The sequence below is a fragment of the Ranitomeya imitator genome, chromosome 3 (genome assembly GCF_032444005.1).
Source record: "Ranitomeya imitator isolate aRanImi1 chromosome 3, aRanImi1.pri, whole genome shotgun sequence".
Lineage (NCBI taxonomy): Eukaryota > Metazoa > Chordata > Amphibia > Anura > Dendrobatidae > Ranitomeya > Ranitomeya imitator.
This window is the reverse complement of record NC_091284.1, coordinates 744429054-744456813: the sequence shown is the minus strand read 5'-3', so window position 1 is coordinate 744456813 and position 27760 is coordinate 744429054. Positions and strand designations below refer to the sequence as shown.

General features: G+C 41.9%; 1 long non-coding RNA gene across 1 annotated transcript; it reads left to right on the top strand.

Moving 5' to 3' along the window:
• The first annotated feature begins 1223 nt into the window (after positions 1–1223).
• On the top strand, positions 1224–6666 carry LOC138672335 (uncharacterized). The gene is made up of 3 exons (XR_011319715.1): positions 1224–1310; positions 5774–5996; positions 6499–6666. It is a non-coding gene; the product is annotated as an uncharacterized lncRNA (long non-coding RNA).
• Positions 6667–27760: the final 21094 nt, after the last annotated feature.

Here is a 27760-nt window from a genome sequence, read left to right as displayed (position 1 = left end):
AACTAGCAGGCCAAGGAAAGGTGAAAGCAACACCAGCCTAAGGTCACACAGCAACAATGTCAGGCAGTAGACACAAGACACACATGTATCTAAAGGCCGGGATTGAAGAACAGAGTAGTAACACACACTCAAATGTCAAAAACAATTCTTAATGTTTGAAGGAAACAATTCTTCCCAATGCTAAAAAAAGTTGTATCTTGGTATCCTACTGTGAAGTTGGTATAATTTATATGTATCACACCTAAGATATCTGCAGCTTTTCAATGAAAGCATACTTTAAAAGGTTGGCCAGTGTGACTAGGATGACTAGTCCAAGAGGGAGGTCCCTGGAGGCTACTTACCATTCCACACCCTTTGACGTGAGGTCACTCCTGTGCACACACGAGAATGGACCAGGTCTTTGACACAACCACAGGGGGCCCATCGGTTGCTCTAGCAGGCGAGAGCCTACTGAAGGTCACTGCCTTCTTCATATTGCTATGAAGCACAGCCTGTGGCCTAAGCAGCTTCATAGAAGAGTAGAATCACTCTCTTTTCAGCATTTTGTCTGTCCCTGACCATCATAGGAGATTGCTAATTTCACGGCACCCTGCAATATTGAAGCATTGCAGAATATACTACAAGCAATCAAACTGAACTAAAAATGCAAAGTAAAAAATATTTTAAAAATTAAATGAACATGTGCCCCTCTTTAATTTAGGAAAATAAAAAAAATACACATTTGATATATTATTTGATATTGCCAGGTACATAAAAGATCATTCTATCAAAATATAAAATTATTTTCTCTAATTGTAAATGACATGGAGGTTCTGACAAAAGAAAAAACTTGCATTGATGAGTAAAGGTTCTCAAAATAGAATATGAAAACTAAAGTCTTCTTTATTCGCCAGTAAAAACTTCATCCAAATGCCTGGAAAATGTAAATCATCATTCCCTGTAAGGAAAAATGTCCACTTAGAACAATCTTGTGCTTATTTCATCACATGTCGAAGTGTGAAAATTTCTGTCTAATACAAAATGTACTAAGTACACTTACGACACAAAGTTGGCCCAGCACCTAGAACTTTATTTATGATGTCATTAGGAATCTGATATCCTACTAATCTTTTTGTTAGGCTTTTTTGGCATGCTGAAATGTTGGCACCCAACTGAGTTGCCTACACCCTAGATGCCTGAGCTGATACATTTCGCAGCCAATAAATCAATCTCACAGACTTGATATTGTTGAAGGGACCATCCATGTGTCTATGACACAGCTCTCAGTTCTGCTGGTGGAGGATGTTGACAATCTTCTCTGGAGACCCTGAGTAAGTTGTGAAGAACTTGTAGTTATGTTGTTGCCTGTGACTCATTGTACTATTGTTTTTGGTTGTATTGTGCGCACATGCTAGCACTGCTGTCATAGTTAAGAGGACAACTTATATTGTGTCATATGAAGGGGCGAGGCAGCAAAAAAAGAAAAACAGGTGCGTCCATCTAATAAAAGGTCTCCAAGACATAAGAGCAACTCTGAAATATGGACTTTATGAAATCATCAAAACAAATACTAATGTGACCTAGAGTGCTCAATACAAAATAAATGCAGCTAAATAATCATCTGCAATTAGAAAAAATGTATTTAACTTCTTCACAACCTGGCGTAATAATACATCAAGGACCTCAGGTAGTTATGGAACTTTGAGGTACAATTACCCAAGTGTACACATGATCATGGCTGATTTCTCCATCAACTGGGGGGCAATTGTGAAACTCAGATCAAGGCTGAACCTGATCATGGCACAGTACAGTGGATGTTTCTTTTTTAGCAGTGGCCATTATCCTCGATGGCATGATCACAGGTCCTGGCATCACTGTGAAGAACATAAATCCAAGTCTATGTCTTGTAATTGCCTTTTACAACATACAATCCCTGTCAAAAAATATGGAATCACTGGCCTTGGAGGATGTTCAGGCAGATCACAGACATGGCACAAAACTAAAGTCATTTCACATGGCAACTTTCTGGCTTTAAGAAACCCTAAAAGAAATCGTTCCTGTGGTAGTCAGTAATGGTTACTTTTTTTTAACCAAGCATAGGGGAAAAAACATGGAATCACTCAATTCTGAGGAAAAAATTATGGAATCACCCTGTAAAGTTTCATACCCAAAAGTAACACCTGCATCAAATTAGATCTGCTCGTTAGTCTGCATCTAAAAAGGAGTGATCACACCTTGGAGAGCTGTTGCACCAAATGGACTGACATGAATCATGGCTCCAACATGAGAAATGTCAATTGAAACAAAGGAGAGGATTATCAAACTCTTAAAAGAGGGTAAATCATCACGCAATGTTGCAAATGATGTTGGTTGTTCACAGTCAGCTGTGTCTAAAATGTGGACCAAATACAAACAACATGGGAAAGCTGTTAAAGGCAAACATACTGGTAGACCAAGGAAGACATCAAAGTGTCAAGACTAGAAACTTCAAGCAATATGTCTTCAAAACAGGAAATGCACAACAAAACAAATGAGGAACAAATGGGTGGAAACTGGAGTCAACATCTGTGATCTAACTGTAATAAACCGCCTAAAGGAAATGGGATTTACATATAGAAAAGCTAAATGAAAGCCATCATTAACACCTAAACAGAAAAAAACAAGGTTACAATGGGCTAAGGAAAAGCAATCATGGACTGTGGATGACTGGATGAAAGTCATATTCAGTGATGAATCACGAATCTGCATTGGGCAAGGTGATGCTGGAACTTTTGTTTGATGCCGTTCCAAAGAGATTTATAAAGAAGACTGTCTGAAGAGAACATGCAAATTTCCACAGTCATTGATTATATGGGGCTACATGTCAGGTGAAGGCACTGGGGAGATGGCTGTCATTACATCTTCACTAAATGCACAAGTTTATGTTGATATTTTGGACAGTTTTCTTATCCCATAAATTGAAAGGATGTTTGGGGATGATGAAATCATTTTTCAAGATGATAATGCATCCTGCCATAGAGCAAAAACTGTGAAAACATTCCTTGAAAAAAGACACATAAGGTCAATGTCATGGCCTGCAAATAGTCCGGATCTCTATCCAATTGAAAATCTTTGGTGGAAGTTGAAGAAAATGGTCCATGACAAGGCTTCAACCTGCAAAGCTGATCTGGCAACAGCAATCATAGAAAGTTGGAGCCTGATTGATGAAGAGTACTGTTTGACACTCATTAAGTCCATGCCTCAGAGAATGCAAGCTGTTATAAAAGCCAGAGGTGGTGCAACAAAATACTGTACTAGTGATGTCTTGGGGTGTTTTTTTGTTTATTTGTTTTTTCATGATTCCATAATTAATTTTTTCCTCAGAATTGAGTGATTCCATAATTTCCCCCCCTTTGCTTGGTTAAACAAAGTAACCATTACTGACTACCACATGTTTTGTTCTTGATTTCTTTTAGTGTTTCTTAAAGCCAGAAAGTTGCCATTTGAAATTACTTTAGTTTTGTGCCATGTCTGTGATCTGCTTTTTTCTACAAAATTAAACAACTGAATGAACATCCTTCAAGGCCAGTGATTCCATAATTTTTGCCAGGGGTTGTACTAGTGGAATGTCTTGACAGTTGATTATACTTATTAGAAGTTCATACATATAAGATTTATTAATACTGCCTTAAATGTAAAAAGTTTTTAACTAGCCTAAATGCACCATATTTATAACAGGAGCTTATGTTGCATGATAAATTTTGCGTGTAATTAGAGAGCTCTTATCTGTCTTTTTCTGAACTGTGACCAAATCAAAGTTGAATCTGGTAGGAAACAAAGTGCTTGAAAAAATTTAAACAATTTTTAATGAAGCCCAATTACAGAAATGGTATAGGCACAAATGCATGCAATTAAGTAAAAAAAAAAAATATATATATATATAGATAAAAAGAACACAGCAGCACATGTACATGAATCTAGGCCATGTGAAAACACAGACAAATATTCAATATGAATTATACTTCTCAAAAATATTTTTTTCGCAAATTTTTTTCAAAAATTTTTTTTCATAAAACTTACGGTAATAGATGAAATGAAGATTCTTAGCGCATAAATTGGCCAATTCATGTGTGCCCATCAACCACGGCAAGGTGATCTCCTTCTGATGGGTCCTACTCTACCATGCATGCCACTTTTGGGCCACCAGCCTACAACTATGGACAAAACATGTCACTCTGGGCTAAACCTACAATTTATGGGCAGGTAGAGTTGATTACCGCCACCTGCAAGGTCAATGGGAGGAGTGCAAGATCAGTCTGGATGCAGCCAACATCCAATAACTAAATAGAGAAAAAAAAACAACCAGCACTCCTAGGAGTGCTGGTTGGTTTTCTCTCTTTCTCTGTATGTATATATATATATATATATATATATATATATATATATATATATATATATATATATATATATATATATATATATATATATATATAAACTCAAAAAAAAGGAAAAGCAGCACAAAATAATTGAAAAAAGTGGACTTTAATGCCTGAACGGCGTGGCAACGTTTCGGATGTGTTATCCTTTGTCAAAGGATAACACATCCGAAACGTTGCCACGCCATTCAGGCATTAAAGTCCACTTTTTTTCAATTATTTTGTGTTGCTTTTCCTTTTTTTTTAGTTTATTACTTTTTGACCATTGGATTGCTGGTCGGGAGAGCTCTGCATGCCTTGTAAGGTAGTAATTTGATGCTGTTCCAATTTTTTCACTTTATATATATATATATATATATATATATATATAATTAAATTGTCTCCAAGGGTGGAAGGCACTGTTAAACCCTTTTTCTAACTTTTTACCACCACTTGGGTGGCTTACTTTAGACATAATTGTAATGGCCAATTTAGTCCATGTCGTTCGTATTTGTGTCTAAGCAATGCCCCCATAACTAGCAAAGTACCAAACATGTCTAAAAACAATAAACCTGGCATAAACTCAATAGAATGGCATACATAAGAATGACAGAATATTTTAATTAAAAACATGTTCACGGAAAGTAAAAAAAAACAAATACATTTAAGAACTATAAAGTAAATAAAAACATACATACAAAAACTCAAACCGTTTAGTTTTTACAAAACGCACATTTAACCCTTTCACCCCCGAGCCTGTTTTCACCTTTATGACCAGGCCAAATTTTACAATTCTGACCAGTGTCTCTTTATGAGGTAATGACAGTGGAACGCTTCAACGGATCCTAGTGATTCTGAGAGTGTTTTCTCATGGCATATTATACTTTATGATTTCTTTGATATAACTTGCATTTTATTTGTGAAAAAATTGGAAATTTGGCAAAAATTTTGCAATTTTTAAACTTTTAGTTTTTATGCCCTTAAACCAGAGTTATGTCACACAAAATAGTTAGTAAATGGCATTTCCAACATATCTACTTTATATCAGTGCAATTTTTGAGTCACAATTTTTTCTCTAACAAAGTTATAAGAGTTAAAATTTGACCATCAATTTCTAATTTTTCCAAGAAAACTTACAAAAAAAATATTTTTATAGGGACCACATCATATGTATAACTTTCAGGGGTCTATATGACAGAAAATACCCAAAGTGAAACCACTCCAAAATGGTCAAGGTGCTCAAGGTGCTACATTCAAGAAGTTTATTAACCCTTCAGGTGCTTCAAAGGAACGGAAGCAATGTGGAAGGATAAAATGAACTTTAGACCAAAATTTTGTTATATTCACAAGGGTAACAGGAAAAAATTAACCCTAAAAATTGTTGTGCAATTTCTCCTTAGTACGCCAACACTCCATATGTGGGGCAAAATTACTGTTTGGGTCCATGGAAGGGCTCAGAAGGGAAGGAGCATAGTTTGACTTTTTGAACGCAGAATTGATTGAAAACGAGAGTGGATGCCATGTCGCATTTGGAGAGCCCCTGATGTGCCTAAACAGTGGAAAACTCACACAAGTAACCTCATTTTGGAAATAAGACTGCCAAAAAGCTTACCTTGGTGTGTGGTGAGTACCTGAACCCCCGGGTGCTTCACAGAAGTTTATAATGTAAAGCTGTGAAAATAAAAAACATTATTTCCACAAAAATGATTTTTAGCCCCAATTTTTGTATTTTCACAAAAGTAACAGGGGAGAATGAACCCCAAAAATTGTTGTGCAATTACTACTGAGTACGCCGATACCCCATATGTGGGGGGAAACTACTGTCTGGGCGCACAAGAGACTGGGAATGGAAAGAGTGATGTTTTGAATGCAGACTTTGATGGAATGATCTGCGGGCATCATGTCACATTTGGAGAGCCTCTGATATACCTAAACAGTTGAAACCTACCACAAGTGACCCAATTTTGGAAACTAGATCCCCCAAGGAATTTATGTAAATGTGTGGTGAGCACCTTGAACCCCTAGGTGCTTCACAGAAATTTATAACATTGAGCTATGAAATCAGAAAAATCAAATTTTTTTTACAAAATTAATAATTTAGCCTCAAATTTTTTGTTTTCACAAGGGTAACAGGAGAAAACGGACCCCAAAACTTGTGGAATTTCTCCCGAGTAAGCTGATATCTCATATGTGGGAGAAAACTACAGTTTTGGCACAGCTTGGAAAGGATGGAGTAACATTTGGAACTACAGACTTTGATGGAATGGTTTGCCGGCATCATGTCATATTTAGAGAAGCCCTGATATGCCTAAACAGTGGAAACCCACCCCACCAGTGACACAATATTGGAATTTATTTAGTGTTTTCCAGGTATGTGAATTTTTTTAATGTGGCGACATACATGAGTTGTGTAGAATGCATCAAGTTGGCATAGATGAGTAGTGTAGAGTGCATTAATTTGGTACATGAGTTGTGTAGAGTGCATCAGGTTGGCACATGTGAGTTGTGTAAGTCATAAATAAATTCATTAGTCCATAGATGAATGGTAGACTCTGAAATAGTCATTCATACACAGGGCAGGTTTGTCAGGGCAGGTGTCACACTGATAAATGGTGTCCATTTGTGTCATTCTGTAACACACTTTGCACCTTTTTTGTGACCTTCCCCTCTTTGCAGTTTGAGGGACCTCTCCAGGTGAATGCTGCCCTGGTACAACATGGGCAATGTCAGTTTTAGAAGTACTGGGTTCTGCTACTTCCTGACTGCCAAATATTAGAGCCTTGATCACTACCTCCTGGAACTGAAGGAAGGTTCCAGTCTGGCCTGCACATTTTCATAACACAAAAGAGTTATACATTACCATCTGTACAGTGTGCACTGCCAGCTTCTTGTACAACACTTTAGATTTTTTCTTGGCACTGTACGGCTGAGAGATCTGTTATGATCAGGTGACCTTGGAGCAGCATGAAAACTTTCACTGGAGTAGGTGGTAACTATACTGACTGAAAACCCTGATCTTAACACCGCAACTAGAAGTAGCCGTGGGGTGTGCCTAACAAATCCTAGACACCTTGACACAGCCGGAGGACTAAATACCCCTATAGATGGAAATAGGAAAACTATCTTGCCTCAGAGCAGAACCCCAAAGGATAGGCAGCCCTCCACAAATATTGACTGTGAGTAGTAGAGGAAAAGACACACACAGGCAGGAAACAGGATTTAGCAAATGAGGCTACGCTAGCTAAATAGGAAAGGATAGGACAGGATACTAAGCGGTCAGTATTAAAAATCCTTCCAAAAGTATCCACAGCAGAAAATACAAAAACTCCACCATCTAACTAAAGATGTGGAGCGTATATCTGCAACTCCAGAGAATCCAACAAGACTGAGAAAACACTGACACAGTCTAAGCTGGACAAGAGAAAAACAAATGAATAGCACAGAATATAAGCACACTGCATGTGTGCCACAGGAAAAGAAACAGACACTTATCTTTGCTGAATTGGCAGCTAAGCAGGAGAAGCCAGAAAGTGATCCAACACTTCACAAGAAACATTGACAACTGGCAAGGACTAATGAATCCTGCACACCTAAATATCCCAGTCAGAACTGCAATCAGCAGATACACCTGGCCAGGACTGCGACTCAGAGCCAACTGCATTCCCACCTACAACCACTGGAGGGAACCCAGAAGCATAATTCACAACAGAGATCAACTCCCATCATGTTCTTGTTGTACCCCAGTATACAGTTTGGTTTGTGGATTTGTGTAGAGGTGCCATGTACAGCGATGGGGTTGCTGTTATCACCACGTATGGTGGTCAAGAAAAGGACATTCCTCTTGTCCTTGTAGTTAACCACCAGCATGCTGTTGCTACATTGGGCTTTCTGAGCAGCTGCCCAATTAGCATCTTCAGGAGGTCTCTCTGATTTTTGGGGACAGTACCGCATGCTGCGTTAGCTCACGCAGAGAGGGACTTGAAGAGTGGGATACTGGTATAAAAGATATCTATGTAGAGGTGATAACCTTGATCCAGCAGTGGGTGCACCAAATCCCACACAATTTTCCCACTCACTCCGAGGACAGGGGGGCATTCAAGGAGTTGAATCCGGTTTCATTCCCTTCATAAACCCTAAACTTTTGGATGTACTCTGTGGTACTCTCACACAGTTTGTAGAACTTAATTCCATGCCTGGCCCTCTTACTGGGCAGGTATTCCGGAATTTGAGCCTTCCCTTGAAATGTATGAAGGTCTAATCCATGCAGCTGTACCTTTGGGGAACGTACACCTTAGCACACTTGTTGCTCAAGTGATCAATGACCGACTGAACATTAAAAAGTCTGTCAAAGTTGGGGTAATCTCTGGGAGGACATTGTACATTATCATTTCATTATTACTGTAATGCAAAAATTTGTGAATGGCCTCAAAGTGTGTCCGGAGCATCGCTATGTGGAAAAGTGGAGTGCTATAAAAAATGTCAACAGTCCAATATTGCAGAATTTCTGGATTCTTCATTATCCCCATATGAAGAACAAGGCCCAAACCTTCATAATTTCTATGGTGTCTACAAGTGAGGAAATCGGATTTTTGGATAAAAATTTGTCTGGGACACCTTGAGATTTTCAAAAATCCTCAAAGATAAAACAATTTGAAAAAGTACATTTCTGTAATTCAGGTAGTGTCAAATTGGATTCCTGATTGCGCCACAAAATCAGGAATATATGGCTCATAATATTCGGGGGTGAGGTCCATAGAGAGTCACTAATGATAGTTGCTGGTTCAATTTCTGTCCTAGTGCATCTACATGGTGGTTTGGTTCAGAGGAGAAAAAAGTAAAAGAAGGTGGGATCTTCTCCCTCACTATCAGTGTAGGAGGCAAGGAAAGCATATGCCATCTCCGCTGAATACTGTTTAGGACGAGCGTGACAACATTTTTGCGATATTTGTGTGTGTACCAAATTTTATTCAAGTGTGTGTGTGCGAAAGTGTTTGGTGTAAACTTTCCTTTATTTAGAAGTAAAAAGAATCTAGAAAGAAAAATATACAAATAAAATAAAAAGAATATAAACATTTGGAAAAATAAAAAATAAACGTACTAAACGGACATCAGTAAAAAAAAATTAATGAGTGCCCCCAACTATCTGACACTAACCATGACAATATTCAGTGAAAAGTACTACAGTATATTTTTACTACCCCTAATCTAGTCTTATCAACTAATTTAAACAATTTTTTGTATTCTTTTTTCAAACAACAAAAACAACAACCGGAGGTTGATCAGTGATGTGTCACTGACCAACGATCGATGGCTGTACAGCAGGGGTGTCAAACTGCATTCCTCAAGGGCTGCAAACAGGTCATGTTTTCAGTAGGGTTCAGCGACTTTTACTTTTTTAGGGTCGAGTCGGGTTTCGCGAAACCTGACTATCTCAAAAGTCGAGTCGAGTGAAATCGGCCGATTATGGCGAAAAGTCGGGGATCGACCGAAACACGAAACCCAATGCAAAGTCAATGGGAAATCTAACTTTTTTTTTTCTCTCTCTCTCTCTCTCTCCTACGTCCCTAAACAGAAAAGCTGGTGTTACACATTGCAAATCGCTACAGCGCACAAGCGACAAGATGGCGATAGGCGTCCATGCCCCTAAGACCTATGTTATCACTCTGCCCATGCTCCTTCATTGGCTGAAAAAATGGCGCCAAACGCGTCATACGAAACGCGACTTTGGCGGGAAGATCGCCGACCGCATGGCCGATCCCACACTAGGATCGGGTTGGGTTTCATGAAACCCGACTTTGCCAAAAGTCGGCGATTTTTGAATTTGTCCGATCCGTTTCGCTCAAGCCTAGTTTTCAGGATTTCCTTGTACTGCACAGGTGATAATTTAATCACCTACACACATAATGATTACAGCACCTTGTGCAAAGCTAAGGAAATCTTGAAAACACGCATGGTTTGCGGCCCTCGAAGAATGCAGTTTGACACTCCTGCTGTACAGCGCACAAACGGATGATTCTTTTTTCCATGCTATATCACACTAACTCTGACTAAATTCAATAGCAAAAAACTGTAGCAGGCATAGATTACTGTGTTATATTTTTACTGTAAAGAAAGAAAAATCAAACTTCACGGAAATCCAAAAATTCTTCTTTATTGGTATGAATAACATAGTAACATAGTAATATAGTTAGTAAGGCCGAAAAAAGACATTTGTCCATCCAGTTCAGCTTATATTCCATCATAATAAATCCCCAGATCTACGTCCTTCTACAGAACCTAATAATTGTATGATACAATATTGTTCTGCTCCAGGAAGACATCCAGGCCTCTCTTGAACCCCTCGACTGAGTTCGCCATCACCACCTCCTCAGGCAAGCAATTCCAGATTCTCACTGCCCTAACAGTAAAGAATCCTCTTCTATGTTGGTGGAAAAACCTTCTCTCCTCCAGACGCAAAGAATGCCCCCTTGTGCCCGTCACCTTCCTTGGTATAAACAGATCCTCAGCGAGATATTTGTATTGTCCCCTTATATACTTATACATGGTTATTAGATCGCCCCTCAGTCGTCTTTTTTCTAGACTAAATAATCCTAATTTCGATAATCTATCTGGGTATTGTAGTTCTCCCATCCCCTTTATTAATTTTGTTGCCCTCCTTTGTACTCTCTCTAGTTCCATTATATCCTTCCTGAGCACCGGTGCCCAAAACTGGACACAGTACTCCATGTGCGGTCTAACTAGGGATTTGTACAGAGGCAGTATAATGCTCTCATCATGTGTATCCAGACCTCTTTTAATGCACCCCATGATCCTGTTTGCCTTGGCAGCTGCTGTCTGGCACTGGCTGCTCCAGGTAAGTTTATCATTAACTAGGATCCCCAAGTCCTTCTCCCTGTCAGATTTACCCAGTGGTTTCCCATTCAGTGTGTAATGGTGATATTGATTCCTTCTTCCCATGTGTATAACCTTACATTTATCATTGTTAAACCTCATCTGCCACCTTTCAGCCCAAGTTTCCAACTTATCCAGATCCATCTGTAACAGAATACTATCTTCTCTTGTATTAACTGCTTTACATAGTTTTGTATCATCTGCAAATATCGATATTTTACTGTGTAAACCTTCTACCAGATCATTAATGAATATGTTGAAGAGAACAGGTCCCAATACTGACCCCTGCGGTACCCCACTGGTCACAGCGACCCAGTTAGAGACTATTCCATTTATAACCACCCTCTGCTTTCTATCACTAAGCCAGTTACTAACCCATTTACACACATTTTCCCCCAGACCAAGCATTCTCATTTTGTGTACCAACCTCTTGTGCGGCACGGTATCAAACGCTTTGGAAAAATCGAGATATACCACATCCAATGACTCACCGTGGTCCAGCCTATAGCTTACCTCTTCATAAAAACTGATTAGATTGGTTTGACAGGAGCGATTTCTCATAAACCCATGCTGATATGGAGTTAAACAGTTATTCTCATTGAGATAATCCAGAATAACATCCCTCAGAAACCCTTCAAATATTTTACCAACAATAGAGGTTAGACTTAGGCTGGAGTCACACTCAGCGTAAGACAATACGGTCCGTATATTACGGCCGTAATACGCTGAAAAGTCCCCAAAATAGTGCTCCGTAGCTCCTCCGTAGGCAGGGTGTGTCAGCGTATTTTGCGCATGGCATCCTCCGTTTGTAATCCGTATAGCATCCGTACTGCGTGTTTTTCTCGCAGGCTTGCAAAACCAACACACGGCTATACAAGGGATCCATGTGTTAAAAAAAAAAATTATATATATATACTGTCTATATATATATATATATATATATATATATGTCATTAGACACATATATGTATATATATTATTACTTCATACAGCGCTAGATAGCTTTAAAGCCGGTAATTCAATTACCGGCTTTTGCTATCTCCTTCCTAAACCCGACATGATATGAGACATGGTTTACATACAGTAATGTCATATCACCTTTTTTTTTGCATATTCCACACTACTAATGTTAGTAGTGTAAACCTATAAATTCAAAAGAGCATCATGCCCCAAAACAAATACATATAATATACGAGACTACCATAAAAAATCAATAAATTTTATTAAACACAAATCAATAGAAAATACATGCAAAATGTGAGGATAAGGTGTATGATAAACAACAGAACACATACAAAGGGATATGCACATGCATAAGGGCACAGGGTAAAGTGCCTTCAAAAACAGTAAATGCAAACAAGCAAAGAATGGGCAATACAGCACACACGTGTGTGCAACAATGCTGGGTAGAATACAAAAAATGGCAGGGAGACTACACAACCGTAGCCTGAAAAAATGGGGGAGGCTATATAAAGCCTAGCACATACCCATATTAGTACACAGAAAACTGCTGTATATATGTACTGAATATCACTGCCAAAGAGCAGGGTAAATTACAGTTTAGATGTTAATGCTACCCCTACTGGCACTGACAGCCCCCCGAGGAAGCAACATAATACACGAAACGCGCGTCGGGGCTTTCGGGCGGACACTTTACATCGGGTAGTGGCACACCATGGGTAAGTGGTAGTTATACGGTGGGTTCATTCCCACGGCGGTTACTTTACTTTGGCTGGTGGTACACAGATAGGTGCCAGTAGGGGTAGCATTAACATCTAAACTGTAATTTACCCTGCTCTTTGGCAGTGATATTCAGTACATATATACAGCAGTTTTCTGTGTACTAATATGGGTATGTGCTAGGCTTTATATAGCCTCCCCCATTTTTTCAGGCTACGGTTGTGTAGTCTCCCTGCCATTTTTTGTATTCTACCCAGCATTGTTGCACACACGTGTGTGCTGTATTGCCCATTCTTTGCTTGTTTGCATTTACTGTTTTTGAAGGCACTTTACCCTGTGCCCTTATGCATGTGCATATCCCTTTGTATGTGTTCTGTTGTTTATCATACAGCTTATCCTCACATTTTGCATGTATTTTCTATTGATTTGTGTTTAATAAAATTTATTGATTTTTTATGGTAGTCTCGTATATTATATGTATTTGTTTTGGGGCATGATGCTCTTTTGAATGTATAGGTTTATATTATTGGGGAGTCTTTGCCCCCTAGTATCCCCGGTGGAATGCAATGGGTATGTCCTAAAGAAGGGATTTATTTACGCTTCACCACGTCCTTAGTGTTGTTTTTTGTTTTGATAATGTTAGTAGTGTGTATATGCAAAATTTGGCCGTACTATCTACTAAATTAAAGGGTTAAATGGCGGAAAAAATTGGCGTGGGCTCCCGCACAATTTTCTCCGCCAGAGTAGTAAAGCCAGTGACTGGGGGCAGATATTAATAGCCTGGAGAGGGTCCACGGTTATTGGCCCCCCCCTGGCTAAAAACACCTGCCCCCAGCCACCCCAGAAAAGGCACATCTGGAAGATGCGCCTATTCTGGCACTTGGCCACTCTCTTCCCATTCCCGTGTAGCGGTGGGATATGGGGTAATGAAGGGTTAATGCCACCTTGCTATTGTAAGGTGACATTAAGCCAAATTAATAATGGAGAGGCGTCAATTATGACACCTATCCATTATTAATCCAATAGTAGTAAAGGGTTAAAAAATACACAAACACATTATTAAAAATTATTTTAATAATTTTCGCTATAGAGTCCCTAAAAATAAGAAATAATGGTTTATCTATTACATTACTTAGTTTTCTTAGTACTCGTGGGTGTATGCCATCCGGACCCGGAGATTTATCTATTTTAATAAGAATTTAATAAGAAATATTCCATTCGGTGAATTAAAATGCCATGGTAGTGAAACCCTTAATCATGAATAAAAATCATTCACGTGCAAGGCATGGACGATTCCTTTGCTCTGGATCTTCAAATAGTGCATGCAAGTGAGCTGGACTCTATATTTCTCTATTTTACTGTCCCTAATCTAGTCCTATCAACTAATCTAAATTATTTTTTGATTACTTTTTTCCCACTTTACTATCTGACACTAAGGCCATGTTCACACGTTGCGGATTTTACCGCTGATCCGCAGCGTTTTTGATGCTGCAGATCTGCAGCAGTTTCCCATGTGGTTTACAGTTCCATGTAAACCTATGGAAAACCCAATCTGCTGTGCACATGCTGCGGAAAAAATGCTGCATTGTTTTTTCCACAGCATGTCAATTCTTTGGGTGGATCTGCAGCGTTTCTGCACCCATTGACTTGCATTGAGTGGGGCACATCCGCAGGAAAATCGCAGATGGAAAAAAGATCTGCGGTTTAGCTGCGGGGGAAATGCTGCAGATCAGGAGGAGGGAGTGTGTGGGTGGAGTGTGGGTGGAGACTGTATGCGTGTATGTGTGTACGGGCGGGGTCTGCAGGCTGTCAGTGTGTCTGCCAGGGCGTCTGTGCGGGGCTGTCGGGGGTCTGCCAGGGCTGTCGGGGGTCTGTGCGGGGTTGTTGGGGGTCTGCCTGGGCTGTCAAGGGTCTGTGTGGGGCTGCCGGGGATCTGTGCGGGGCTGCCAGGGGTCTGTGCGGGGCTGTCGAGGGTCTGCCGGGGTTGTCGTGGGTCTGTGCGGGGCTGCCTGGTGTCTGTGCGGGGCTGTCGGGGGTCTGTGCGGGGCTGCCTGGTGTCTGTGCGGGGCTGTCGGGGGTCTGTGCAGGGCTGTGCGGGGGGTCTTTGGGTGTGTGTGTGTGTGTGTGTGTGTGCAGGCATCGTCCGATGGGACTACAAGTCCCATTGGGCTATACCTGCTACAGTGACAGTGATTGACAGATTAGCCAATGATGGGACAGTAGTAGTCCCATCATCCGGCTAATGTGTTGAATGTAAAAAAACACACAAAAAAACACATACACACATACAGTACATACAACATATAACATATGACATACAGAACATACAACAGTACATACAACATATAACATACAACAGTACATACAACATAACATACAACAGTACATACAAAATACAACAGTACATTCAACATACAACAGTACATACAACATACAACAGTACATACAACATACAACAGAATATACAACATATGACATACAACAGTACATACAACAGTACATACAACATACAACATATGACATACAGTACATACAACAGTACATACAACATATGACATACGACAGTACATTCAACATACAACATATGACATACAGTACATACAACATACAACATATAGCACATACAACAGTACATGCAACATATGACATACAGTACATACAACATACGACATACAGTACATACAACATAAGACATACAACAGTACATACAACATACAACATTACATACAACAGTACATACAACATATGACATACAGTACATACAACATACAACAGTACATACAACATATGACATTCAACAGTACATACAACATACAACAGTACATACAACATATGACATACAACATACAACATTACATACAACAGTACATACAACATACAACATGACATACAGTACATACAACATACAACAGAAAATACAACATATAGCACATAACACATGCAACAATACATACAACATACAACAGAACATACAACATATAACGTACAACATTACATACAACATACAACAGTGCATACAACATACAACAAATGACATACAGTACATACAGCATACAACAGTACATACAACATATGACATACAACAGTACATACAACAGTTCATACAATATACAACATATGACATACAGTACATACAACATATGACATACAACAGTACATACAACATACAACATATGACATACAGCACATACAACAGAAAATACAACATACAGCACATACAGCATACAACAGTACATACAACATATGACATATAGTACATACAACATACAACAGTACATGCAACATACAGTACATACAACATATGACATAGAAAACATACTACATACAGCATACAACATGACATACAGAACATACAACATACAACAGTACATACAGCATAGAGTACATACTGTACATACAACATACAGCAGAACATACAACATATAACATACAGCACATACAACATACAACACACCATACAGTACATACAACATACAACAGCACAAACAACATACAACAGTACATACAACATACAGTACATACAGCACATACATATAGACATACAGTACATACATACAGTACATACAGTACATACAGTACATTCAACACAGAGAACATACTCACCATCACCTTGATTCCCGAAGCCATTGATTACCTGAAAAAAAATATTAAAATAATAAACAAACAATGGGGAAAAAGTGAAAGGAAAAGTGTTGGAGGCAAATTGACAGCTGCCAGATGTGAACAAGGGGGACTTAAAGAATGAGAGCGATGGCGCCAAAGAGTATATACCGTACAGCTGCTAAGGTGGGGCCCCGACATGGGATACTCACCACACATGGGGATATGAACACACACACAAAATGCGCCACACACTACCACGTGCTTGAACACATATACCACCCTCAGTACACATTTCACCACACATACACCAACCTCGCCACATAAAAGTTGAAACACAAAAGCCACCGCTCAAAACTCGCCACACGCAAAATTCGCCACATGCAAAACTAGGCTCACGCAAAACTAGCCACACGTGCAAAACTCACCTCATGGAAAACTCGTCACACGCAAAACTTGCACACGTGGAAAAATTGCCACATGCACAAAAGTTGCAACACATGCAAAAGTTGCCTCACACAAAACTTGCACATACTCAAAACGCACCACACATAAAACTCGCCACGCGCAAGGCTCGCCATGCGCAAAACTTGCTGCACACAACTTGCTACACTAACCTGTCACATGCAACTCGGGACACAAAAAGTTGCTACACGCATGTCACCACACAAAACTCATCTCACAAAAGTCGCTACATGCATGTCGCCACATGCAACTCAACACACACAACTTGACACATGAAACTCGCCCTAAAACACACACAAGTCTGGTATTATCCTTCAAAAATAAAAATCTGATTAATAAGCAGACAAACTACAAGAGCAACAAATGTACCATATAGGAAATATGGCAGCTGTCAGTCACATGACCTGTCTGTTATGTGTATGTGTGAGCTAATATATACTGCCAGGGGGGAGGGCTTCCTGTTGGCTGGGGATTTATCAGGCTGCCAATTTAGCTTACAAATACTGAGGTAAAATTAGTGACCAAATAACGTGTGAATGAGGTCTAATACAGGAGAAGATGACATACAGGTATATACTATATACAGGAGCAGATGACACACAGGTATATACTATATACAGGAGGAGATGACTTACAGGTATTTACTATATACAGGAGGAGATGACTTACAGATATATACTATATACAGGAGGAGATGACATACAGGTATATACTATGTATAGGAGGAGATGACACACAGGTATATACTATATACAGGAGGAGATGACACACGTATATACTATATAAAAGAGATGACACACAGGTATATACTATATACAGGAGCAGATGACACACAGGTATATACTATATACAGGAGGAGATGACTTACAGGTATTTACTATATACAGGAGGAGATGACTTACAGATATATACTATATACAGGAGGAGATGACATACAGGTATATACTATATATAGGAGATGACACACAGGTATATACTATATACAGGAGGAGATGACACACGTATATACTATATAAAAGAGGAGATGACACATAGGTATATAGAGGAGGTGATGACATACAGCAGGTATATACTATATACAGGGGAGATAACATACAGGTATATGCTATATACAGGAGATGACATACAGATATATAGCACCCCCCCTTATTACACTGCAGGATCTGCCTATCGGGGGGAGAGCTGCCTTATTACACTGCAGGATCTGCCTATGGGGGAGTGCTGCCTTATTACACTGCAGAATCTGCCTATGGGGGTGCTGCCTTATTTCACTGCAGGATCTGCCTTTGGGGGGAGTGCTGCCTTATTACACTGCAGGATCGGCCTATGGGGGGTGCTGTCTTATATACTACAGGATCTGCCTCTGGGGGGGTGCTGCCTTATACACCACAGGATCTTCCTATGGATCATCCCCCCGATGCTGTCTTATACTACAGGATCTGCCTATGGGGGTTGCTGCCTTATACTACAGAGTCTGCCTATGGGGTGCTGCTTAATACTACAGGGTCTGCCTATAGGGATACTGTCTTGTACTATATTGAGGACTATCTGGCACATTATACTACAGTATATGGACGTTATCTATGGGGCCATCATACAGTGTGGGGATTACAGTGAAGGGGCCATCATACAGTGTTGGAGCCATCAAACAGTTTGGAGTCTACTAAGGGGTCAGTATACTGTGTGGGTGATACTATACAGTGAGGGGGCATCATACTGTGTATAGAGGAGCTGTACAAGGTGAGACTCAGGACATTATTAAATGTAAAGTGGGCACTTCTTGTTATAGGGGAACCCGGGTTACTGTGACTATCAAAGGGGCACACAGGGAAATATTACTTTCTAGGGGGCAAAATATGGGCATTGTTTCTAGGGCACTTGCTCCCGGCATTACTATATTGTAGAGGGGTGCTTTAGAATTTACACATCAGGTGCAGTACTAGGGTCACATACGGCAGAAGCGGCTCAGTATTGGGGTATCAGGTGCAGTAATAGGGACACATACGGCAGCAGCGGCTCAGTATTGGGGTATCAGGTGCAGTAATAGGGACACATACGGCAGCAGCGGTTCAGTATTGGGGTATCAGGGGCAGTAATAGGGACACAAGGCAGCAGCGGCTCAGTATTGGGGTATCAGTTGTAGTAATAGGGACACATACAGCAGTGGCGGCTCAGTATTGGGGTATCAGGTGCAGTAATAGGGACACATACGGCTGCAGCAGCTCAGTATTGGGGTATCAGGGGCAGTAATAGGGTCACATACGGCAGCAGCGGCTCAGTATTGGGATATCAGGTGCAGTAATAGGACACATACGGCAGCAGTGGCTCAGTATTGGGGTATCAGGTGCAGTAATAGGGACACATACGGCAGCAGCGGCTCAGTATTGGGGTATCAGGTGCAGTAATAGGGACACATACGGCAGCAGCGGCTCAGTATTGGGGTATCAGGTGCAGTAATAGGGACACATACGGCAGCAGCGGCTCAGTATTGGGGTATCAGGTGCAGTAATAGGGACACATATGGCAGCAGCGGCTCAGTATTGGGGTATCAGGTGCAGTAATAGGGACACATACGGCAGCAGCGGCTCAGTATTGGGGTATCAGGTGCAGTAATAGGGACACATACGGCAGCAGCGGCTCAGTATTGGGGTATCAGTTGTAGTAATAGGGACACATACAGCAGCGGCGGCTCAGTATTGGGGTATCAGGTGCAGTAATAGGGACACATACGGCTGCAGCAGCTCAGTATTGGGGTATCAAGGGCAGTAATAGGGACACATACGGCAGCAGCGGCTCAGTATTGGGGTATCAGGGGCAGTAATAGGGTCACATACAGCAGTAGTGGCTCAGTATTAGGGTATCAGGGGCAGTAATAGGGACACATACGGCAGCAGCGGCTCAGTATTGGGGTATCAGGTGCAGTAATAGGGACACATATGGCAGCAGCGGCTCAGTATTGGGGTATCAGGGGCAGTAATAGGGACACATACGGCTGCAGCAGCTCAGCATTGGGGTATCAGGTGCAGTAATAGGGACACATATGGCAGCAGCGGCTCAGTATTGGGGTATCAGGTGCAGTAATAGGGACACATACGGCAGCAGCGGCTCAGTATTGGGATATCAGGTGCAGTAATAGGGACACATACGGCAGCAGCGGCTCAGTATTGGGGTATTAGGTGCAGTAATAGGGACACATACGGCAGCAGCAGCTCAGTATTTGGGTATCAGAAGCAGTAATAGAGACACATACGGCAGCAGCTCAGTATTGGGGTATCAGGGGCAGTAATAGGGACACATACGGCAGCAGCGGCTCAGTATTGGGGTATCAGGGGCAGTAATAGGGACACATACGGCAGCAGCGGCTCAGTATTGGGGTATCAGGTGCAGTAATAGGGACACATATGGCAGCAGCGGCTCAGTATTGGGGTATCAGGTGCAGTAATAGGGACACATACGGCAGCAGCGGCTCAGTATTGGGGTATCAGGGGCAGTAATAGGGACACATACGGCAGCAGCGGCTCAGTATTGGGGTATCAGGTGCAGTAATAGGGACACATATGGCAGCAGCGGCTCAGTATTGGGGTATCAGGTGCAGTAATAGGGACACATACGGCAGCAGCTCAGTATTGGGGTATCAGGGGCAGTAATAGGGACACATACGGCAGCAGCGGCTCAGTATTGGGGTATCAGGGGCAGTAATAGGGACACATACGGCAGCAGCGGCTCAGTATTGGGGTATCAGGTGCAGTAATAGGGACACATACGGCAGCAGCGGCTCAGTATTGGGATATCAGGTGCAGTAATAGGGACACATACGGCTGCAGCAGCTCAGTATTGGGGTATCAGGTGCAGTAATAGGGACACATACGGCAGCAGCGGCTCAGTATTGGGGCATCAGGTGCAGTAATAGGGACACATACGGCTGCAGCAGCTCAGTATTGGGGTATCAGGTGCAGTAATAGGGACACATACGGCAGCAGCGGCTCAGTATTGGGGCATCAGGTGCAGTAATAGGGACACATACGGCAGCGGCTCAGTATTGGGGTATCAGGGGCAGTAATAGGGACACATACGGCAGCAGCAGCTCAGTATTGGGGTATCAGAAGCAGTAATAGGGACACATACAGCAGCGGCGGCTCAGTATTGGGGTATCAGGTGCAGTAATAGGGACACATACGGCAGCAGCGGCTCAGTATTGGGGCATCAGGGGCAGTAATAGGGACACATACGGCAGCAGCTCAGTATTGGGGCATCAGGGGCAGTAATAGGGACACATACGGCAGCAGCTCAGTATTGGGGCATCAGGGGCAGTAATAGGGACACATGCGGCAGCAGCGGCTCAGTATTGGGGTATCAGCAGGATGAGGAGTTTGTGCAGGTTGGGGATAGATGGTGATGGGGCTGGAATATGAGAAGTTAAATGTATTTTTGTTGTATTCTCTGTAGGTGAGTCGTTGCTGGAAGAAGTTGTCATGTCGGTCTGGGCCAGATGGAAAAGACGGGAAAAATGAACGATTACATCATAAAGAACGTCAGCGGTAAGACATTATCTGTAACTGTACAGTGATCTCTTATATGTTCTGTAGGACTGGTATCTACCACCAACCATATGGCGGTAATATCCATGTTGGTCTTTATATAGAGATTATCTTCAGTAACAGCGCGGTCATCTGCTGAGGTTCTCCTCCACTATTAGGGTGCATCACCCAGTTGTAATCAAGGTTACCTGGTTAGGGGCGCACTCAGAAGCTTCGCAAGCCCCCCCCCCCCCCCCCCCGAACCAAAACCTTAGCTACGCCTCCGGTCCAGGTCAATGGTTCCCTGCGGCTAGACAGGAGGCCCGAGACACTGGGCCCGAGACCCACAAATCTGTCCTCTCATCTCTAGATTTAAAGGTAATTTCTAGTATCACAGAATTTATTTTCCTGCACACACCATAGCTGCAGTGCTACCTGGTTGAGCCTGCCAGTAGCATATGCTTGTCTCAAAGATTTGTCATTTCAGTAGAATTACATAATATATAATCGGGGTTTCTACAGAGGTCATGACTTTCAATAGACTACACTCTCTTATTAAAACTCAATCTTGATTGCTGCTGCCTTGGAGAGCAGAGTCAATCTACATGCATCAATGTTTAGCACTTATAGCACTTCATCTGCTGCCAGATCCACAACACTAATGCTGATTTAATTGATTTTATCTTCTTGCTGAGGAAAAGTATTTGGTGCACACTATCTATATTGATCTACTCAGATGTAGTATACATAATAAGTTTACTTAACGCTTTCATCTGCAATAAATGATAGTAGTAATATTAGTAATGAAAGCAACAATTTACCAATCAATAATTAACTGCTAGTTGATCTGTAACTAGAATCCCATACCCTTCTAAGGTCACCGCAGTCAAGTTCTTTACACGCTCCTCACAGAGCTTGTTGGATTGTTTCTAGACTGTGTTTTTGCTTCTCCATCTGAAAATAGTATTATGTAGGGGCAGAGACCCTGATTCCAGGGATGTGTCATTTACTAAAATGCTTGTTGCTGCTGCAAAAAAAGTGTTTTATCAGCAGGAGATTATCAGAAGAGGACTGTGTAGTCCCCCTGCTCTGTGTTACCTTGCCTCCACCACTGATTTCTGCCAATGTGCAGTATACACAGATACACTGCTACAAGTAACAGAGCTCAGCACTGAGAGAACTTGTATAACCCCGCCCACACCACTGATTGGCAGCTTACTGTGAATAAGCAGGAAGCTGCCAATCAGTGGTGGGGGCAGGGTTATACAGAGCTCATGACTATGGAGGATGACATGGCAGCAGGGTTACTCGTCCTCTAGTGATAATCTCCAGCTGATAAAACAGTGTTTTTCTAAAAGCTACAGCATTCAGTCCAGTAAGTGATGGAATCAGGGTCTCTGTCTCTACATTATGCTGTGCATATTTTAGTGGCAAAAACCTGGTGACGAAGAAAATCTTTATTTTTCCTGGATAATAAATAAATAAAAACTGAAATGCTGCTGTAACCACATGGCACAATGAAAGCAGAACTTTTTCGATTGTTTTGCATTCTGAAGTGCTGATGTTTTCATATTATAGATAGATCTGTGATCTCACTATTACAATTTACATGAGACCCCTCCACTGCCGTGTTTGTCGCACCAGAACTGATAAACCTTGGGATGAGCCGACTTGTTGACTCCGATATTTTGCCTGGACGTCCACCTCTTGGCTATTGAATGGATGGACTTAGTTTTGTACTTTTCCAGCTGTCATGGCGTTCACATAATGAAGTTTAGCAATTTTCTTGGCTTTCTATTGATGAGCTGGATGATGCTGTGTCTCTTTACTTGGGAAATCTTCATGGCTGCTCCACGATTCGTACCAGTGACCTTTCACTTGAAACTTAACCTAATAATACACCGCGCTACTAGGGACTGTGAGAACAGGCTGTAATTTTATAGCATCCAGGAAGGAAAATATTTTTCCCCCATCAGGAGCAAAACAGTAACAATGCATTGACCTCACAAGAATCTGCTAAACTACCGTATATACTCGAGTATAAGCCGAGGTACTTAATTGTACCTCAAAAACTGGGAAAACTTATTGACTCAAGTATACGCCGAAGTTGAGAAGCATCAGCTACTGGGTCTGCACATCTGAGCAAACATGAAAAAATGGAGTAAAAAGTCCAAAAGTAATACAAAAATAAGTTTATTACAAAGGAATAATATACACAACAAATGAATGGACTAGGACCGGGTAATAACAGGACACACAAATCCTGACCCCGGATGTTCAGTATAACCGCACCTTGAAGAAGAAAGCGAAACGCGCGTCGGTGGCGGCGGGGACACCGATCCTGATAGTACAGTAGTATGGGTAAGCGATTTTTTTAGTCTGGGACCATGTCCTTTGAATGATATACAGGTCCTTCTCAAAAAATTAGCATATAGTGTTAAATTTCATTATTTACCATAATGTAATGATTACAATTAAACTTTCATATATTATAGATTCATTATCCACCAACTGAAATTTGTCAGGTCTTTTATTGTTTTAATACTGATGATTTTGGCATACAACTCCTGATAACCCAAAAAACCTGTCTCAATAAATTAGCATATTTCACCTATCCAATCAAATAAAAGTGTTTTTTAATAACAAACAAAAAAACCATCAAATAATAATGTTCAGTTATGCACTCAATACTTGGTCGGGAATCCTTTGGCAGAAATGACTGCTTCAATGCGGCGTGGCATGGAGGCAATCAGCCTGTGACACTGCTGAGATGTTATGGAGGCCCAGGATGCTTCAATAGCGGCCTTAAGCTCATCCAGAGTGTTGGGTCTTGCGTCTCTCAACTTTCTCTTCACAATATCCCACAGATTCTCTATGGGGTTCAGGTCAGGAGAGTTGGCAGGCCAATTGAGCACAGTAATACCATGGTCAGTAAACCATTTACCAGTGGTTTTGGCACTGTGAGCAGGTGCCAGGTCGTGCTGAAAAATGAAATCTTCATCTCCATAAAGCATTTCAGTCGATGGAAGCATGAAGTGCTCCAAAATCTCTTGATAGCTAGCTGCATTGACCCTGCCCTTGATGAAACACAGTGGACCAACACCAGCAGCTGACATGGCACCCCACACCATCACTGACTGTGGGTACTTGACACTGGACTTCAGGCATTTTGGCATTTCCTTCTCCCCAGTCTTCCTCCAGACTCTGGCACCTTGATTTCCGAATGACATGCAAAATTTGCTTTCATCAGAAAAAAGTACTTGGGACCACTTAGCAACAGTCCAGTGCTGCTTTTCTGTAGCCCAGGTCAGGCGCCTCTGCCGCTGTTTATGGTTCAAAAGTGGCTTTACCTGGGGAATGCGGCACCTGTAGCCCATTTCCTGCACACGCCTGTGCACGGTGGCTCTGGATGTTTCCACACCAGACTCAGTCCACTGCTTCCTCAGGTTCCCCAAGGTCTGGAATCGGTCCTTCTCCACAATCTTCCTCAGGGTCCGGTCTCCTCTTCTCGTTGTACAGCGTTTTCTGCCACATTGTTTCCTTCCAACAGACTTACCATTGAGGTGCCTTGATACAGCACTCTGGGAACAGCCTATTTGTTGAGAAATTTCTTTCTGGGTCTTACCCTCTTGCTTGAGGGTGTCAATGATGGCCTTCTTGACATCTGTCAGGTCGCTAGTCTTACCCATGATGGGGGTTTTGAGTAATGAACCAGGCAGGGAGTTTATAAAAGCCTCAGGTATCTTTTGCATGTGTTTAGAGTTAATTAGTTGATTCAGAAGATTAGGGTAATAGGTCGTTTAGAGAACCTTTTCTTGATATGCTAATTTATTGAGACAGGTTTTTTGGGTTATCAGGAGTTGTATGCCAAAATCATCAGTATTAAAACAATAAAAGACCTGACAAATTTCAGTTGGTGGATAATGAATCTATAATATATGAAAGTTTAATTGTAATCATTACATTATGGTAAATAATGAAATTTAACACTATATGCTAATTTTTTGAGAAGGACCTGTAGTATGCTTATTGATCTGGTCACTTATTTACCAATGCATTCCGGACATTTTTGGTCGCTCGATGTGGCACTTTGGCACCTTACCCATCCCTTATACTGAACATCCGTGGTCAGGATTTGTGTGTCCTGTTATTACCCGGTCCTAGTCCATTCATTTGTTGTGTATATTATTCCTTTGTAATAAACTTATTTTTGTATTACTTTTGGACTTTTTACTCCATTTTTTCATATGCTTGCTAATATGTTTCGGAGTGTCCGTGTGCTGTATCTTTGAGACACCCACATGGGTTTTTGTCTCTGTGGCACCCCCTTATGTATGTGGTCCCAGATGGTACATGTTTATCTATGGGTCTGCACATCTCCCCGCGAGTCTCCCCCCTCCCCGTCGGTCCGCGAGTCTCCCACAGGGGTGTTTCTTACCCACTTCCTCTTCACAGCAGAGGCGGTGGTGGAGCAGCGCCATCCTGTCATGTATGGAGTCCCAGAGGTAGTGGCGTGCCGGTAACATATGGAGCAGCAGTAGCAGTCATGGAGGCAAGTGGTAGTCGTATGGCAGGTGGAGGTGGCGGGCGGCCTGTATTTTTGCTGCGGACACTTCACTTCCGGCCCCACTCATTATGGCTTATGAATATTCATGAAGTCACCAGAAGTGAAGCATGTGGCACTGAAAATACAGGCCGCCTGCAACCTCCACCTGCTATACGGCTACGGCTTGCTCCATACTCTACCGGTGATCCGCTACCTCCGGGACTCCATACATGTCAGGATCACGCTGCTCCGCCACCGCTACTGCTGTGAAGGAGGGAGTAAAAAGGTAAAAAACACCCCCGGGGAAGAGAGACGGACCAGGGGAGACAGACCGGTGGCGGTGACTCGAGTATAATCTGAGAGGGGCACTTTCAGCCTAAAAAAAATGGCCTGAAAATCTCGGCTATACTCGAGTATATACGGTAATCATATGCTAAATAATTGCAAGCCAAATTTATGTATGATATAGCCAAGAAGATCATCTATAAAATGACGGTAGTCTCACTTTAGAACCTGTAGTGGATGGTGAGATATGGAGCCTGGAAGTCAAAAGTTCAATACATTGCTACCATTTTGCTCGTCAGCGTATGTATATTTGTGATATGTTGTGTAACCTGTTTTGCTTGCCTGTCAGCGCATTGCTTTTTTCATTGCCAGAAGGTCCTTCACTATGCAGCTTAAGATCTTATGAGGACAACTGAAGGCCAACTGTGAACACATTCTTCACATCTTCTCACTGTAGTGTTACTCCTTACAAGGCTGGGAAATACCAAATACTTGAGAAAGATCTCAGTCCATGATATAGAATCCTGCGATCCCGGTGTAATATTACCCCTCTGTATATCACTTGTAAGGCCCCATCTGGAATATGGGATTCCATTCTGGGCTCCACTTTTTAAAAATAATATTGGAAAGTTCGATCCCATTCAAAGGCCGCAATCAGATTATTACAAGGGATGGAAGGCCTCTCCTATGATGAGAGATTGGAAACGTTGGGCATGTTTAGCTGAAACTAAAAATGCTTCAGAGGCAATCTCAGTTATCTATAATATAACGCTGGGAGCGTCACTCTGTCCGAAGCCTTTATAGACTGCGCAGGCGCGATGCTCCTAGCGTCACATTATAGAGTGTCAGGGAAAAAAAATGGCGCCGGAAGGCGCGGACTGCCGGGAGCAGGGGGTCGGGAGCAGGGGGACACCGTGCACATATTTGCGCCCTGATTATGCTGTGGCACTTCATGCCACAGCAATTTGTTACTTACGCCATTCCTTTGCCATTTTCTTGGTCCTCCTGCTGCCGGAATCGGCGCCTGCACAGTCCGCGCTTTCCGGCGCCATTTTCTTGAGGACACACTGCAGTGTGTCTTCAAGAAAATGGCGCCGGAAAGCACGGACTGCACAGGCGCCAATTCTGCCAGCAGGAGGACGAAGAAAATGGCGACGGAAAGGAATCAGGTGGCGCAAGTAACAAATTGCTGTGGCATGAAGCTGTGGCACTTCATGCCACAGCAATTTGTTACTTACGCCATTCCTTTGCCATTTTCTTCTTGCAGGAGTATGCTGCCGGAATCGGCGCCTGCGCAGTCTGCACTTTCCGGCACCATTTTCTTGAAGACACACTGCAGTGTGTCTTCTAGAAAATGGCACCGGAAAACGCGGACTGTGCAGGAGCCAATTCCGCCAGCAGGA